The 12,883-nt window shown below is 34.1% G+C and overlaps 1 long non-coding RNA gene across 1 annotated transcript in view; it reads right to left on the reverse strand.

The window, feature by feature from the left end:
- The window catches only part of LOC129397743 (uncharacterized), a 155,516-nt gene that overhangs the window by 52,669 nt on the left and 89,964 nt on the right, over positions 1-12,883 (reverse strand). The window contains exons 5-6 of the long non-coding RNA XR_008625333.2: positions 5,820-5,843; positions 730-906 (exon numbers count right to left, since the gene is read on the reverse strand). This is a non-coding gene — a long non-coding RNA (uncharacterized LOC129397743). The remainder of the gene's footprint in view (positions 1-729; positions 907-5,819; positions 5,844-12,883) is intronic.

Below are 12,883 nucleotides of genomic sequence, written 5' to 3' on the forward strand. Positions count from 1 at the left end.
CCTAGACAAGCCAGAAGGGATGCTGGGAGACTGAGTGTCTGGCAGTTTTATCTTTAGTGGGGGATTCCTAAAATACAGAAGTTTAGAAAATGGTCACAAGGGCCTGGGAAGAAAAGTATATGTATTTCACTCTTGAATCCTGCTAATATAAAACTATTTGAAATCCTTCTCTTTATTGGTAAAATATGTACTTTTAAACATACATAATTGCTAATTTAAGTTTACTAACAGTTTTTTAAAGAAATGAGTACTCTAAAGCACTGGTTCATAATACACAAACAGACATAAGCTGCACTAAAGCAAACAAAAAACACAGAAAACAAATCCAATAACACTGAGCGAGAAAAATATACATCACTCCAGAATAATGAATATTTTATTTTACATTTATTTTACCAATCCATAATACTATAAATCTTAATCTACCATGTATTTCTCATATTTTAAACATGGTTATAGAAAAATGAGAAGGCCTGGGTTTAGCCTTGGCTATGCTATTAATGCACTGTGCTCCCTAGGGGAGTCAGCTATTCTCTCTGTGTCTCATGTTCCTATTTCGTAAAATAGGTGCATCAGCACAGGGTCAAAATACCTCTCAGAGTGCTTAAAAGAAATTAATAATAATCTTCCCACTGGCTAGCTCATTCTCACTCTAGAGTCCCCTCATCACAGTGATCCTCCCAGACCACTTTCGATTAGCTCCTAATAGGAACTTACACTCTTACCAACCTGATTTTAGTTCTTCTGTCACTCTCTAAAAACATCTTGTTTATTTAGTTGTTCATTATTTGTCTTTCCACCATGAAAATATAAGCTTCCAACAGTCAGAGCAAGGTTTGACTTATTCACCAATGCGTCACCAGAATCTAGGACAGAGTCCAGCCACAGCAGCCATTTCACAAATATCTGTAAACAAATAAATGAATGGAGAAAAGGGCATGAAAGCACATCAGAAAGGTTAAAATATCGATAGAAATTAAAATCTCTATAGAAAATTTTGTCAAGCATTACCACAAAAGTAATCTAAAGCATGTATCTCTGTTGTCAACTCTGTTGTCAACAAAATTTTTACATTTTAGCAAATACTACAAATATGATTCATCTTCCAATTCTGGCAGAAATATATTTTTACATATACATAAAGAATTGCACAAGAAGATTTTATATGTCTCTTTCAAAATATTTTTCTTTTCCTGTAAGGAGAAACTTCCTATATTACATAGACAAGTTTGCCGTGATGAATAAGGTAAGATCAAAGGAGGACAGCAGGCACCTACTTCTCTTTCTTTGGTGCTATGGTTCACCTAATATGCTCTCATTCTTTTGTCTTTACAATGATATACCATTGCCACTGGCCTTCTAAATGCTTCTTTAATTTCTCCCCCCTGCTGCACTGCATGATTTTTATGAGGATGAACAAAGAATTACTAGTCCATTTCAATCAGCAGTAAATCTCCCTTTTGCCCTTGTTGCTTCTTAACAGTACTTTTAGTCTTATTTTCTGAAAATGATTAATTCAAGTGGAAAGATACTATATTGTAGCATCCTTGGATAATACCTTTTCTTTCTGACTAACTGCTGTCGTGGATGCAACTCCTGTGCATTGCACTTGACCAAGGTTTTGACACTTTTCTTGTAAGAGCACACCAAACCAGGAGTAGACAGTCCATGAGATTGGCACCATCACAACACATGAAATATGCCCAGATTCTGACATTTTCTTTCCTTATTAATTTGCAGAGGTTATTTCTGTCTTTGAACATAGGTTTGTTACTTGTAGTATAAAAGTCTATAGTTCCTTAGAAATTCATAGTCGAGAATTTGATGGGAGATGTGGCCTGGGAAATTCCATAAAGGCTCAGGTTAAATACCTTAGAAATGGAGATAAAAAGAATTACTGTATTGCTTGTATATACAAAACAAAACTAAAAAATTATTTCCTCATTTTAATATATAAAACAATAGGTTTGTGTAAGACAGTCTAAGGGAGAATTTGGTCAACTGAGGTTGGAAAAGCAGAGTGATACACTGGAGGCTAGAGTGCCAATCCAAGAATCAGTATTTCAGGTTTTATTTTCAGCTTTGTGACATACTTATTTTATGACCTGAGAGTAATAACTTAAGATTTTGGATCTGAGCTTTTCTATCTATAATTTAAGGTACCATCTGAATTTAAAAACACTACAGTCACTAGTAGAGTTCCTGCATTATTCGGGATTATCCAGAAAAAACAGAACCAAGTGTGTGTGTGTCTGTGTGTGTATATATATACATACATATATACACAACAGTGTGTATATATAGAGAGAGGGGGGAGAAGACAGAGAGGAGATTTATTATGGGAATTGGCTCATGAGATTATGGAGACCAAGAACTCCCACAGTCTGCAATCTGGAGAACTAGGAAAGCTGGTGGTTGTAATTTAGTCCAAGTCCAAAATCCTGAGAACAAGGGAAGCTGATGGTGTAACTCCTGATCCAAAGACCTGAGACTAGGTATAGTGGAGGAGGGTCTACGGTTGGGTCTGGAGGCTGAAGAATCAGGAATGTCAATGTCTGAGGGCAAGAGAAGATGGATGTCCCAGTCTCAGCTGAAATAGAGACAGAAAAAAGTCGCCCTTCTTCTTCCGTTTTGTTCTATTTAGGCCCACAACAGATTGGATAATGTGCACTTACACCAGTGAATATGATCTTCTTTACTTAGTCTTCCTATTCAAATTATCATCTTTTCAGGAAATACCCTCACAGACACACCCGGAAAGAATATTTTACCAGCTATCTGGACATCCCATAGCCTACTCAAGTTGACACATAAAATTAACCATCACAGTTCTCAATCAGACATGCAACCTCAAGCTTTGGTTTGCAATTATTTGTCCCAAATTAATTTTGGAGTTCTTGGTCTCCATAATCTCATGAGACAATTCCCATAATAAATCTCCTCTCTCTCTTTCTCTCTCTCTATATATATACACACACACTCTTTTGTATATGTGTGCATGGGGCTTGTATATATATATATACATACTCTTGGTTCTATTTTTCTGGATAACCCCGAGAAATGCAGGGACTCTACAAGTAACTGTAGTGCTTCTAAATTCAGTAACTGATCTGTCTCATAGATGCCTGGCTCCAAAAAAGAAAGAACTGATTGTTTGTAAGGCATTCATAAAATACAAGTAATACCACATAGATGAGGAAATGTGAGTTTTTCCTTTGTTAAGGTACTCATTTGAAACTCACCTTCCTTGAGACAGATTCAGAAAAATGCAGACTAGAAACTGCACTTTTTTATGAGGATGTTTATATATGAGGAGAAGGGAAATTTTTGTTTGTTTCATGGTGAAGAAGTGAACAAAGTTAGTTATAGACCAAATTTTGAAAAACATACCATTTTTAGCTTTTTAGTTTTTTAATACGCCTTTTTATTATATACTAAATTATCCCTTCTTAAGAACAATGGAATTGCTCTTATTTTCCCAAGACAATGACAACCCAGTCATCCCTTCTACAAGAAAACTGCCTCAGTATCATCAATGTCCTAGTTTACCATTTAAAATAATTATTTCAATAGGTTAAATAACTTATTAGGAAAAAAGCATTTTAGAGAGATGGATGCTTCTCAAAATATCCTACATGGGTAAACGATGCTGTAAAGGAAAGAAGGCAGACTAGGATGTATCTTTAAAAAAGTGATGGGAATAGGTTGTTTCCTGGCCTGGGACATTTCTGTTCTTGGAACACTTTTCCTAAAAAGGGAGCCAGACATTTTGAGTTCCTTTCTTGTGAGCTTTCCTAAGAAAGGATTTTAGCCTGGTTTTTATCATATTCTCATAAATACTCTGTGCTTTACTTTCACTGGCTAGTGATGATGTGCAACTTCTTACAGCTCTTAAGCCAAAGTTACCTGGAAAGTTCTTCATGACATTTGGTCTCACATTTGGGCCATTTTACAGCCTATTATAGAGACATCTCTATTTTTAAAATAGAAAACTTTTCTTTGTTGCTTCAAAGTTAGGGGCATAGCAAGGTTGATTCTAGAATAATAGAAATATTAGTAGAGTAATAGTATAGGCAAAGTAACAAACCTGAAAATAGACATAATAACAACAAAAGTAATAATAATAGAATAACTTAAGACAAACCTTGCATAATGAAAGATATAGAAGAATTTTATTTTGCAACTACAGCTTCTAGGATTCTTTCTATCTGCAGTCCCACGAATAGTGGGCCCAGAGTGAGCCCATTTTCCTAGGTTACACAGATACTCTGGGTGCTCAAGTTTACTGCTTTAGATCATGTCAAGAAGACTTGGAGAATAGTGCATGGGATACACATTGCCTGCCCCTCATAGGTTTAACAGTTGGGCAAATTCATTTATTTAGTGCTTCTTTCTTGTCATATCTCCAGTTGCCTAAAGCAAATTCAAATGATGATCTCTAATGCATTTTTAGTGCGGAGAAATTTAGACCATGGTTTACACAAAAAGAACAGCAGATGAATGCATATGTGGTGCTTAGATGTATTAAGGTTTCAAAATACAAAAAGAAGCCAAAGTCCTATAATGAATGGGCCATATAGTGAAAAAGGACAATAGCCTTAGTCCAATGTGCTATGAGAAAATCTCTGGGTAGCAGTTGTTAATTGGCAATTGGACTTCTGGAGAGTATGAGAAAGGACAATAGGTGAGAACATGTCAACTTAGGGAAAGAGAAAAAAATCCCACTGGCAGGGCTACAGAACCCAGAAATAGAGCACATTTTAGAGACGAGATAGATGAAGCATGTCTAAATCAGTGTTTATTGAGGCTTTCTTTAAAAAAATCAGGATAGTTTTAGTATATAGAGTGAATACTCAATATTTATTTTTCTTTCTGGATGATAAAGTATTAACCTGAAATTTTAACTCTTCATGAAGGTTCGTATTTTTTCCCATTGTGTGAGGCTAAAAAAAATTCTGACTAAAACTGAGGCAAAAAAGAAAAACTGCACTGAAAGAAAGTAAATTAAAACACTCTTTTGTTCATTAAAACTTGTCCTTAGTTGACAAAATCCCAACAGAAATAGCTGTATTCCATTTAGTGGGGTGCAGGGAGGGGCAGAGCCTTTCCAATTCTTATAAACGATCAGAAAAAATAACAAACAAAATATTAACTATCCTTTCAAATAGTTCAATTGGGAAATAATGATTAGTGTCAGACATAATATCACAAGGTCAATAACCTTTCATCCCACTGTGCAATATTTTACTGTGTTTGCCCCAGAAATCAGTTACGATAGACTCTACCATTTGTCATGTACATCATTTGGATTTTCTGAATGTACGAAGAGATGACCTTAACCATTCCACAACTAGTAGAAGTTGAAGGTCATGCCATATGTCATTGAAAAGAAATTTTCCTCTAAATTGGCAATAAACTCTTGACTTTGACCTGTGACTTTAATGCCATGAAGTAAAATGTTTTTCATCTTTGCAATTTACATAGAAAACACATGTACTTTATTCTACTGGACTGTTCTTTTACATCTTTAAGGATAAATCTTGTTCTTTTACATCATCAAGAGTTCATTTAAAAGGAAGTATTCAAGCAGCAAGATGTACTTGCTACTAAAATGAACTTCCTTATAGAGAATAGTTTTTGAACAATTTCTCTTATTTTCTCTACTGCATGTTTGATAGTCAGAAACAGAGGTAAATATCAATAACTTAAATAATCTGAGAAGCCTTAAACATTATGCAGTTGAGAATTAAAAATAATTCTTTTCTAAACTCTGTAAATATTTAAGACCCATGTTTCAAAATATCTTTATCAGTTGTTACCTTTTCTCTGCACGTGACTTGTTTCTGTGAAAAAGAGAAAGAACTTTGGTTAAATACTCTGTCGCATTTAATATATTTAACATCTTATATAACACCATTACAATTATGCAATTTACAAACTGGATTTTATCTGCCAAATGCTCTGTAAGAAAAATGCAATGTATTCATATACCCCTAAAATCTAAAGTTGTATTTTGTTTAGTTCAAAACACATCTTTCAGACCTTTCATTTAATTTCATTTTCTATCATACATACCTTGTAGATGCAGTTTGTGTTTCTTAGTGGAAAAGAAAATAAAATGTTTCTAAAGGCTTACTTAGAGCCACCAACGCCAGGGTAATTTTTATATTTTTTATAGAGATGGGGTTTTGTTATGTTGCCCAAGCTGGTCTCAAACTCCTGAGCTCAAAGCAATCTGGCTGCCTCAGCCTCCCAAAGTGCTGGGATTACAGACATGAGCCACCCTGCCCAGCCTGAATACTTTATTTCTATTTTACTCACTTATTTGTGTATCACAAGTGATTGTTGCAATACATTTAGCATTCCATCTTATAATATATGCAAAATACTCATATATTTCATATTTTAATGACAACAACTTCATTCATTTATTCATTTTTTAATTTCTTCTCTCTTCTCCTATGTGATTATGATCTTTCTCTGGGCAATAAACACACTGGAGTCATCTTTTTGCATTAATATTTGGCACGTATGGAAAACTATAAATGTGTGTTGGATATTGGTAAGGAAAGGAAAATAAAATCCTATACATTTAGTATCTGTTAATTATGAAGTATTTCATTTAGGAACTTTTTCTAAAACTTCCTCTTTAGAGTTGCAAGTGCTTGATGTATTTTAGTGTACTATGTTTGGGTTTGAAACTTGGCTCCTACACTTACTAATTATGAGAATTTGGACAGATACTTGGCCTTGTATTCCTTGGGTTTTCCACATGTAAAATGCATATGATAATTGTAACAACCATATAGAGTTACTAGTAGGATAATTTGGGCTATTATAGGTAAGATGTCTTGAGCAGTACCTGGTACATAGTAAATGCTATGATTATGGTTGTCTTTTATTAATGTTTATTTATTTAAATATAGAAATAATACCTACTGCATAGGTTTGTTAGCACTAAATGAGACAGTCAATGTAAAGAAAGTAACACAGTGTTCAGGTAGATTGAACGTGGGGTATGAGAAAGCAGATTCAAGAATGACTAGGGCTTTTCTCCTGAGCAACTAGAGGCAAAGAGCTGTCAGTAATTGAGATGAGGGAAACTGTGGGAGGAACATCTTTAGTAGGAGTAAATCAGGAGACAATATTGGAAATGTTAAGTTTGCAACTTTATTAAATAATTAAATATAGATTTTGAGCAAGCAACTGAGTATGGAATGAAAAAGAAAAAATACAAATCAATAATTCTAAAATGAAAGTACACACTTGTCCTTGAAGCCTAAATTGAATTATTTAAACCATTTTATACAACAATGGTTTCTAATTTATTAGATATTTGGGACCTTTTCAAAAGCAGATGACAGACACATGAACATATACATACAAAATATGCATACATTTAATTTTTATGCTTTGGTGATTTTATCTACATAAACCATAGAGACAATGCTGAATAAAAGTCTGATCCTCTTTTTCTAATTTTTTGTGCAAAATAACACTCACTTCCTGTAAACAACTTTAGTAAGTTGCACAAGCAAAACCAAATATAAACTTTATTTCTGCATAAAAGTTAATTTCAATAGACAGCTGCTGTTATTTGGCTTATATGGGAAGCTGAAAGTATATACAGCATATTCAATTTGTTTAATGAATTCAAAATGTTTTATTCTGATGATAGCAAAGTTTTAAAACCAAAATTCATAGAACTACCTTCTACCAAATGGTATCAGAGTTCTCATAGTTTACTTCAAAATTCTCATTGAGTTCTGTCAAAGAGCAACTGCATTTTCCAAGAATCTGAATTGAATTTCTACCAGTTTCTTTGTCTGCAAACCCATGGAATCATCTGGTAAGATCTTATCAACCCTCATAAAAAACATATTCCAGTATTGAAATATTTACATAGTTATCTATCTCAGATCTCCTCTTCCAAAATTGTGGTTTGGCAAAAACATTTCTAATTTTAGCAGCATTAGTCATGGTAACTATAAAAAGTTGAATGAGTCTATTTTTCTCTTTCCTAAAACCAAACCTGTTATACAAGTTACCTAAACAGTGATTAAAAGTATTCCTATAAAACTGTTCTGAATCAGTTGTAGCAGTGAACAATAGAAAAGGAAATTAAAACCACAGTTCCACTTAAAATAGCATAAAGAGGATATTACTCTTACAAATAAATTTAACAAAAGAAATGCAAAACTTTTACTCTGAAAATTACAAAATATCGCTGAGAGAAATTAAAGAAGGCCCAAATAAATGGAAAGATACCTCATAGACCAAAAGATTTAATATTCTTAAGATGGGACTGTACCTCAAATTGATCTATATATCCAAAGCAATTCCTACGAAAACCCCAGCTGGCTTTTCTGTAGAAACTGACAAACTAATATTAAATTTCATGTGTAGATGCCAGGAACTCAGAATATCTGAAGAACATGATTTTTAAATTATTGCTTTATGAAGTCGTTCCTTAAGTTATACAGAAAAAAGAATAGAGTTATAAAGTATATCTACACTTTCTTTCATATTTATCTATCTAGCTACCTTTGCTGATGTTTTTTATTTCTTTGCATACATTCAAGTAAGTATCTAGTGTCCTTTCATTTGAACTCAAAGGACTCCTTGGTATTTTTGTAGAAAAGATCTTCTAATGACAAATATTCTTAGTTTTTGTTTATCTGGGAATGTTTTGATTTCTTCTTTACTTAATGAAGGATAGTTTTACTGGGTACAGAATTCCTGGTTCACAATCTTTTTTCTTTCACCATTTTAAATAGATCATTACACTGCCTTCTGGCCATCATGGATTCTGCTGAGAAACCTAATGCTGATCTTATTATAATATCATCAAGTAACAAATCATCTTTCTCTTGTAGTATTCAAGAATTCTCTTTATCTTTAGTTTTTACAGTTTGATTATGGTATGTTTAGGTGTGAATCTCTTTGAGTTTATCCTACTTGGAGTTTTTTGAACTTTTTGGATGTATTTATTAAAACTTTTAATCAATTTGAGAATTTGTTGGTTTTTATCTATTTAAATATTATTTTTGTCCTTTTCCCACTTTCCTCTGCTTTTGAAACTTCTGTTATGTACATATTAGTATGATTGTGTCCTAATGTCTCTGAATCTCTGGTCACTTTACTCATTTTTTACTTCGTGTTTTATACCGAATTTTCTCAGTTGACCTATCTTCAAATTCACTAATTCTTTCTTTTGCCAAATCAAATCTGTTCTAGAGCATTTCTATTAAATTTTTAATTTTAGGTATTATACTTTCCCACTTCAGAATTTCCATTTGGTTCTCTTTTACTATTTCTATCTCCTTATTCATATTTTCTCTTTTGATACATCATTGTCATACTTTTCTTTAATTATTTATACATTATTTTCTTAAGTTCTTTATATATATACATATAATAGGTGATTTGACATCTTTCTAAAGTCCAATATTTGGGCTTCCTCAGGAACAGGTTGTATTGATTACTTTTTTTCCGGTGTATTGGTCATACCTGTCTGTTACTTTGCACATTTTGTAACTTTTCTTAAGAACTCGATATTTTAAACAAAATAATGTTTCAATTCTATAAATGTAATTGAATATTCCCACAACTAGTGCCCTCCCAGCAAGAAATCATTGCTGATGTTTGTTTGCTTAATCATTATTTTGGACTAAATCTGAAAATTATATATTCTGTTGTGTACGGCCACTGAAGTCTCTGGTTGGTTGGCTTAGTGGTCGGCTAATTATTGGACCAAGATTTTTCTAAATCTCTTGATCCAGTAAGTCTCCCAGCCTTGGCCAGGCATTCTTCATGTGTTCAATAACACATATTTAACTCCTGCCAGTAGGATTACAGCTCTACTTTAGCCTTCAATTCTTGCTAGTACGGAGCCTCTAAATCGGGGAGGGGGGGAAGATTACCCCCTTCTCATATCATTCTTGGATATATGTACAACCCTCTACATCTTTGTGGCCTTATGGATTTCCAGAAATATGTAGGCACTTTACAAAGCCCTTTATGGACATTTTATTCTTCCATTTTCTTCTTCTTTTTTTTTTTTTTTTTTTTTAAGCAGCTGATTGCTAGCCCCAACTGTTATTGCTTCCTCAGGTAGCTGTGACGTGAAACAACTGCCACTAATTTTTCATACAAATGTGCTGGAGATACAGCTGTACACACAGAGAGAACTCTAAATAGTATCAAATAAAGACAAGCCTCGCCTGTAATCCCAGCACTTTGGCAGGCCGAGGCAGATGGATCATGAGGTCAGCAGTTTGAGACCAGTCTGACCAACATGGTGAAACCGTTTCTCTACTAAAAATACAAAAACTAGCCAGGCGTGGTGGCACATGCCTGTAATCCCAGCTACTCAGGAGGTTGAGGCAGGAGAATCACTTGAACCTGAGAGGCAGAGAGGCAGAGGTTGCAGTGAGCCAAGTTTGTGCCCCTACACTGCAGCCTGGGCAACAGAGCAAGACTCCTTTAAAAAAAAAAAAAAAAAAAAAAAGACAAGCCCCAAGGAGGAAGCTTTTCAGACAGGGCAAATAGTAAACATTCTCTGAAGATAGAATTCTGGGGAAGTTTGAAACCTCTTATCCCCTTATGTAGCTGCTAGGCCACTGCCTTTCACAGATACGGTAGTTGTGAGGCCGTTGATTTTCAAGGTTAGTGTGGAGCTACTATGGTAAGGGGCACGGGGATGGGGAACACTTGCAGCTCACTGTTCTTACTGCAATTCAGATAATGCGCCTTTTTTTATTAGCACAAAGGAAATTTATCTTTCCTCAAAATGTAGTAACAAGTATTTACTTAATTTACAGAATTCTGAAAAAGGTAATTTTAACATTTTTCGTCACTTATTTTCTTGCTTTTATGGAGGAGCAGATTGTTGGGTGTTCTTACCTCCTCCATTTAAAAAGTGATTCTCATAATGTTTGAGAAGTCTAACAGCATGGCTATTCAAAGATCATAAGGATTCTAAAACTTGCTCAGTTAAGTCATTGACTACTTGAAATCAAACCATTCCAGCATTATGTTATCTCAATATTAGCATATCAATTCTTATTTATTTTACCTTTACTTTTGATTTACCCCCTTGTTATTACTTTGAATATGTTTTAGAAGCGGGCAAAAAGAATTATGTCTGGAGGAGAAGTAATGTTGGATGGGTACATATGATGTACAGGGAAGTTTGGAAGCCTTCCCTTCACAACATCTCTCTCACACAAAACACTATGCATGCGCGCACACACACACACACACACACACACACACTTATCAGACAATGTAGCTCTGTTTCCACCTTCCCTTAAGTGGTTTTTTATAATTTAAATCTCCAGCTACCTGGGAGAACCATAACATAGGCCTTCTCAAATTAGTATTCTTTACATGACAATGATAGCTCAAAATATAAAGAAATAATAAAACTGAAAATGTCAAAATAAAATATTTTTCAAATATTTAAAAGAAAAAAACTTATAAAGCCTTTATCAGCTGAATAGTCTAATAAACATAACAATTAATTGTTTTGAAAAGTTAACCCTTTTCTCATTCACCCCCAGAATACTTGCTGGTGACAGTTGCGGCTGCAGCGCTTACCCTGAGATAACTTTGCCGCACAGTATCTTGCTTTTACTATTATTCTCTCATTGCCCTAGTATATCTACCTTGGAAACAAAAGACATTTTCTATTTATAGCATTCTGATTTTAGTAATGGTATTTCCATTTAAAAATACAGTAATTCTCGATTGCTGAAAATGTCAAATTCTAAAAAACGTAGCATTCTTTTTTTTATTGTACTTTAAGTTTTAGGGTACATGTGCACAACGTGCAGGTTAGTTACATATGTATACATGTGCCATGCTGGTATGCTGCACCCATTAACTCGTCATTTAACATTAGGTATATCTCCTAATGCTATCCCTCCCCCCTTCCCCCACCCCACATCAGGCTCCAGTGTGTGATGTAAAAAACGTAGCATTCTTACACGTGATGTTAACATCGTTCCCAAACAGTTGTTGGCCAAAGATTCAATTGATGAATCTGATTTTTCTGAAATAGATTATTCTGATGTTAGTTGTGTTTAGAAATAACTCCAAGAACAGTTTTTATATTTTATTTTCACATTGAAAGTCAGTCAGATTTGCTTCAGCCTTAAAGAGGGTGTTTGTGTAAAATTAAATGACCAAAACAGCATGGTACTGGTACAAAAACAGACACATAGACCAGTGGAACAGAGTAGAGAGCAGAGAAATAATGCCACACACCTACAACCATATGATCTTTGACAAAATTGACGAAAAAAAGCAGTGGGGAAAAGAATCCCTATTCAATAAATGGTGCTGGGGTAACTGGCTACCTATATGCAGAAGATTGAAATTGGACCCCTTCCTTTTACCATACACAAAAAACAACTCAAGATGGATTAAAAACTTACATGTAAAACTTAAAGTAGAAAAACTCTGGAAGATAACCTATGAAATAGCATTCTGGACATAGGACCTGGCAAATATTTAATAATGAAGACACAAAAGGCAATGGAAAGAAAACCAAAAATTGACAAATGGGATCTAATTCAACTAAAGTGCTTCTGGACAGCAAAAGAAGCTATTAACAGAGTAAATATACAACTACAGAATAGGAGAAAATATTTGTAAACAGGGCATCCAACAAGCTTTAATACCCAGAATCTAAGGAATTTAGACAAATAAACAAGTTAAAAACAGCCCCATTAAAAAGTGGACAAAGATCATGAACGGATACTTTTCAAAAGAAGACATACACATGGCCCACAAACATATAAAAAAATGCTCAGCATCACTAATCATTAGAGAAATGCAAATCAAAGGCACAGTGAGTTACCATCTCACACCAGTCAAA

Source organism: Pan paniscus, chromosome 4 (genome assembly GCF_029289425.2).
Source record: "Pan paniscus chromosome 4, NHGRI_mPanPan1-v2.0_pri, whole genome shotgun sequence".
NCBI classification, from domain to species: domain Eukaryota; kingdom Metazoa; phylum Chordata; class Mammalia; order Primates; family Hominidae; genus Pan; species Pan paniscus.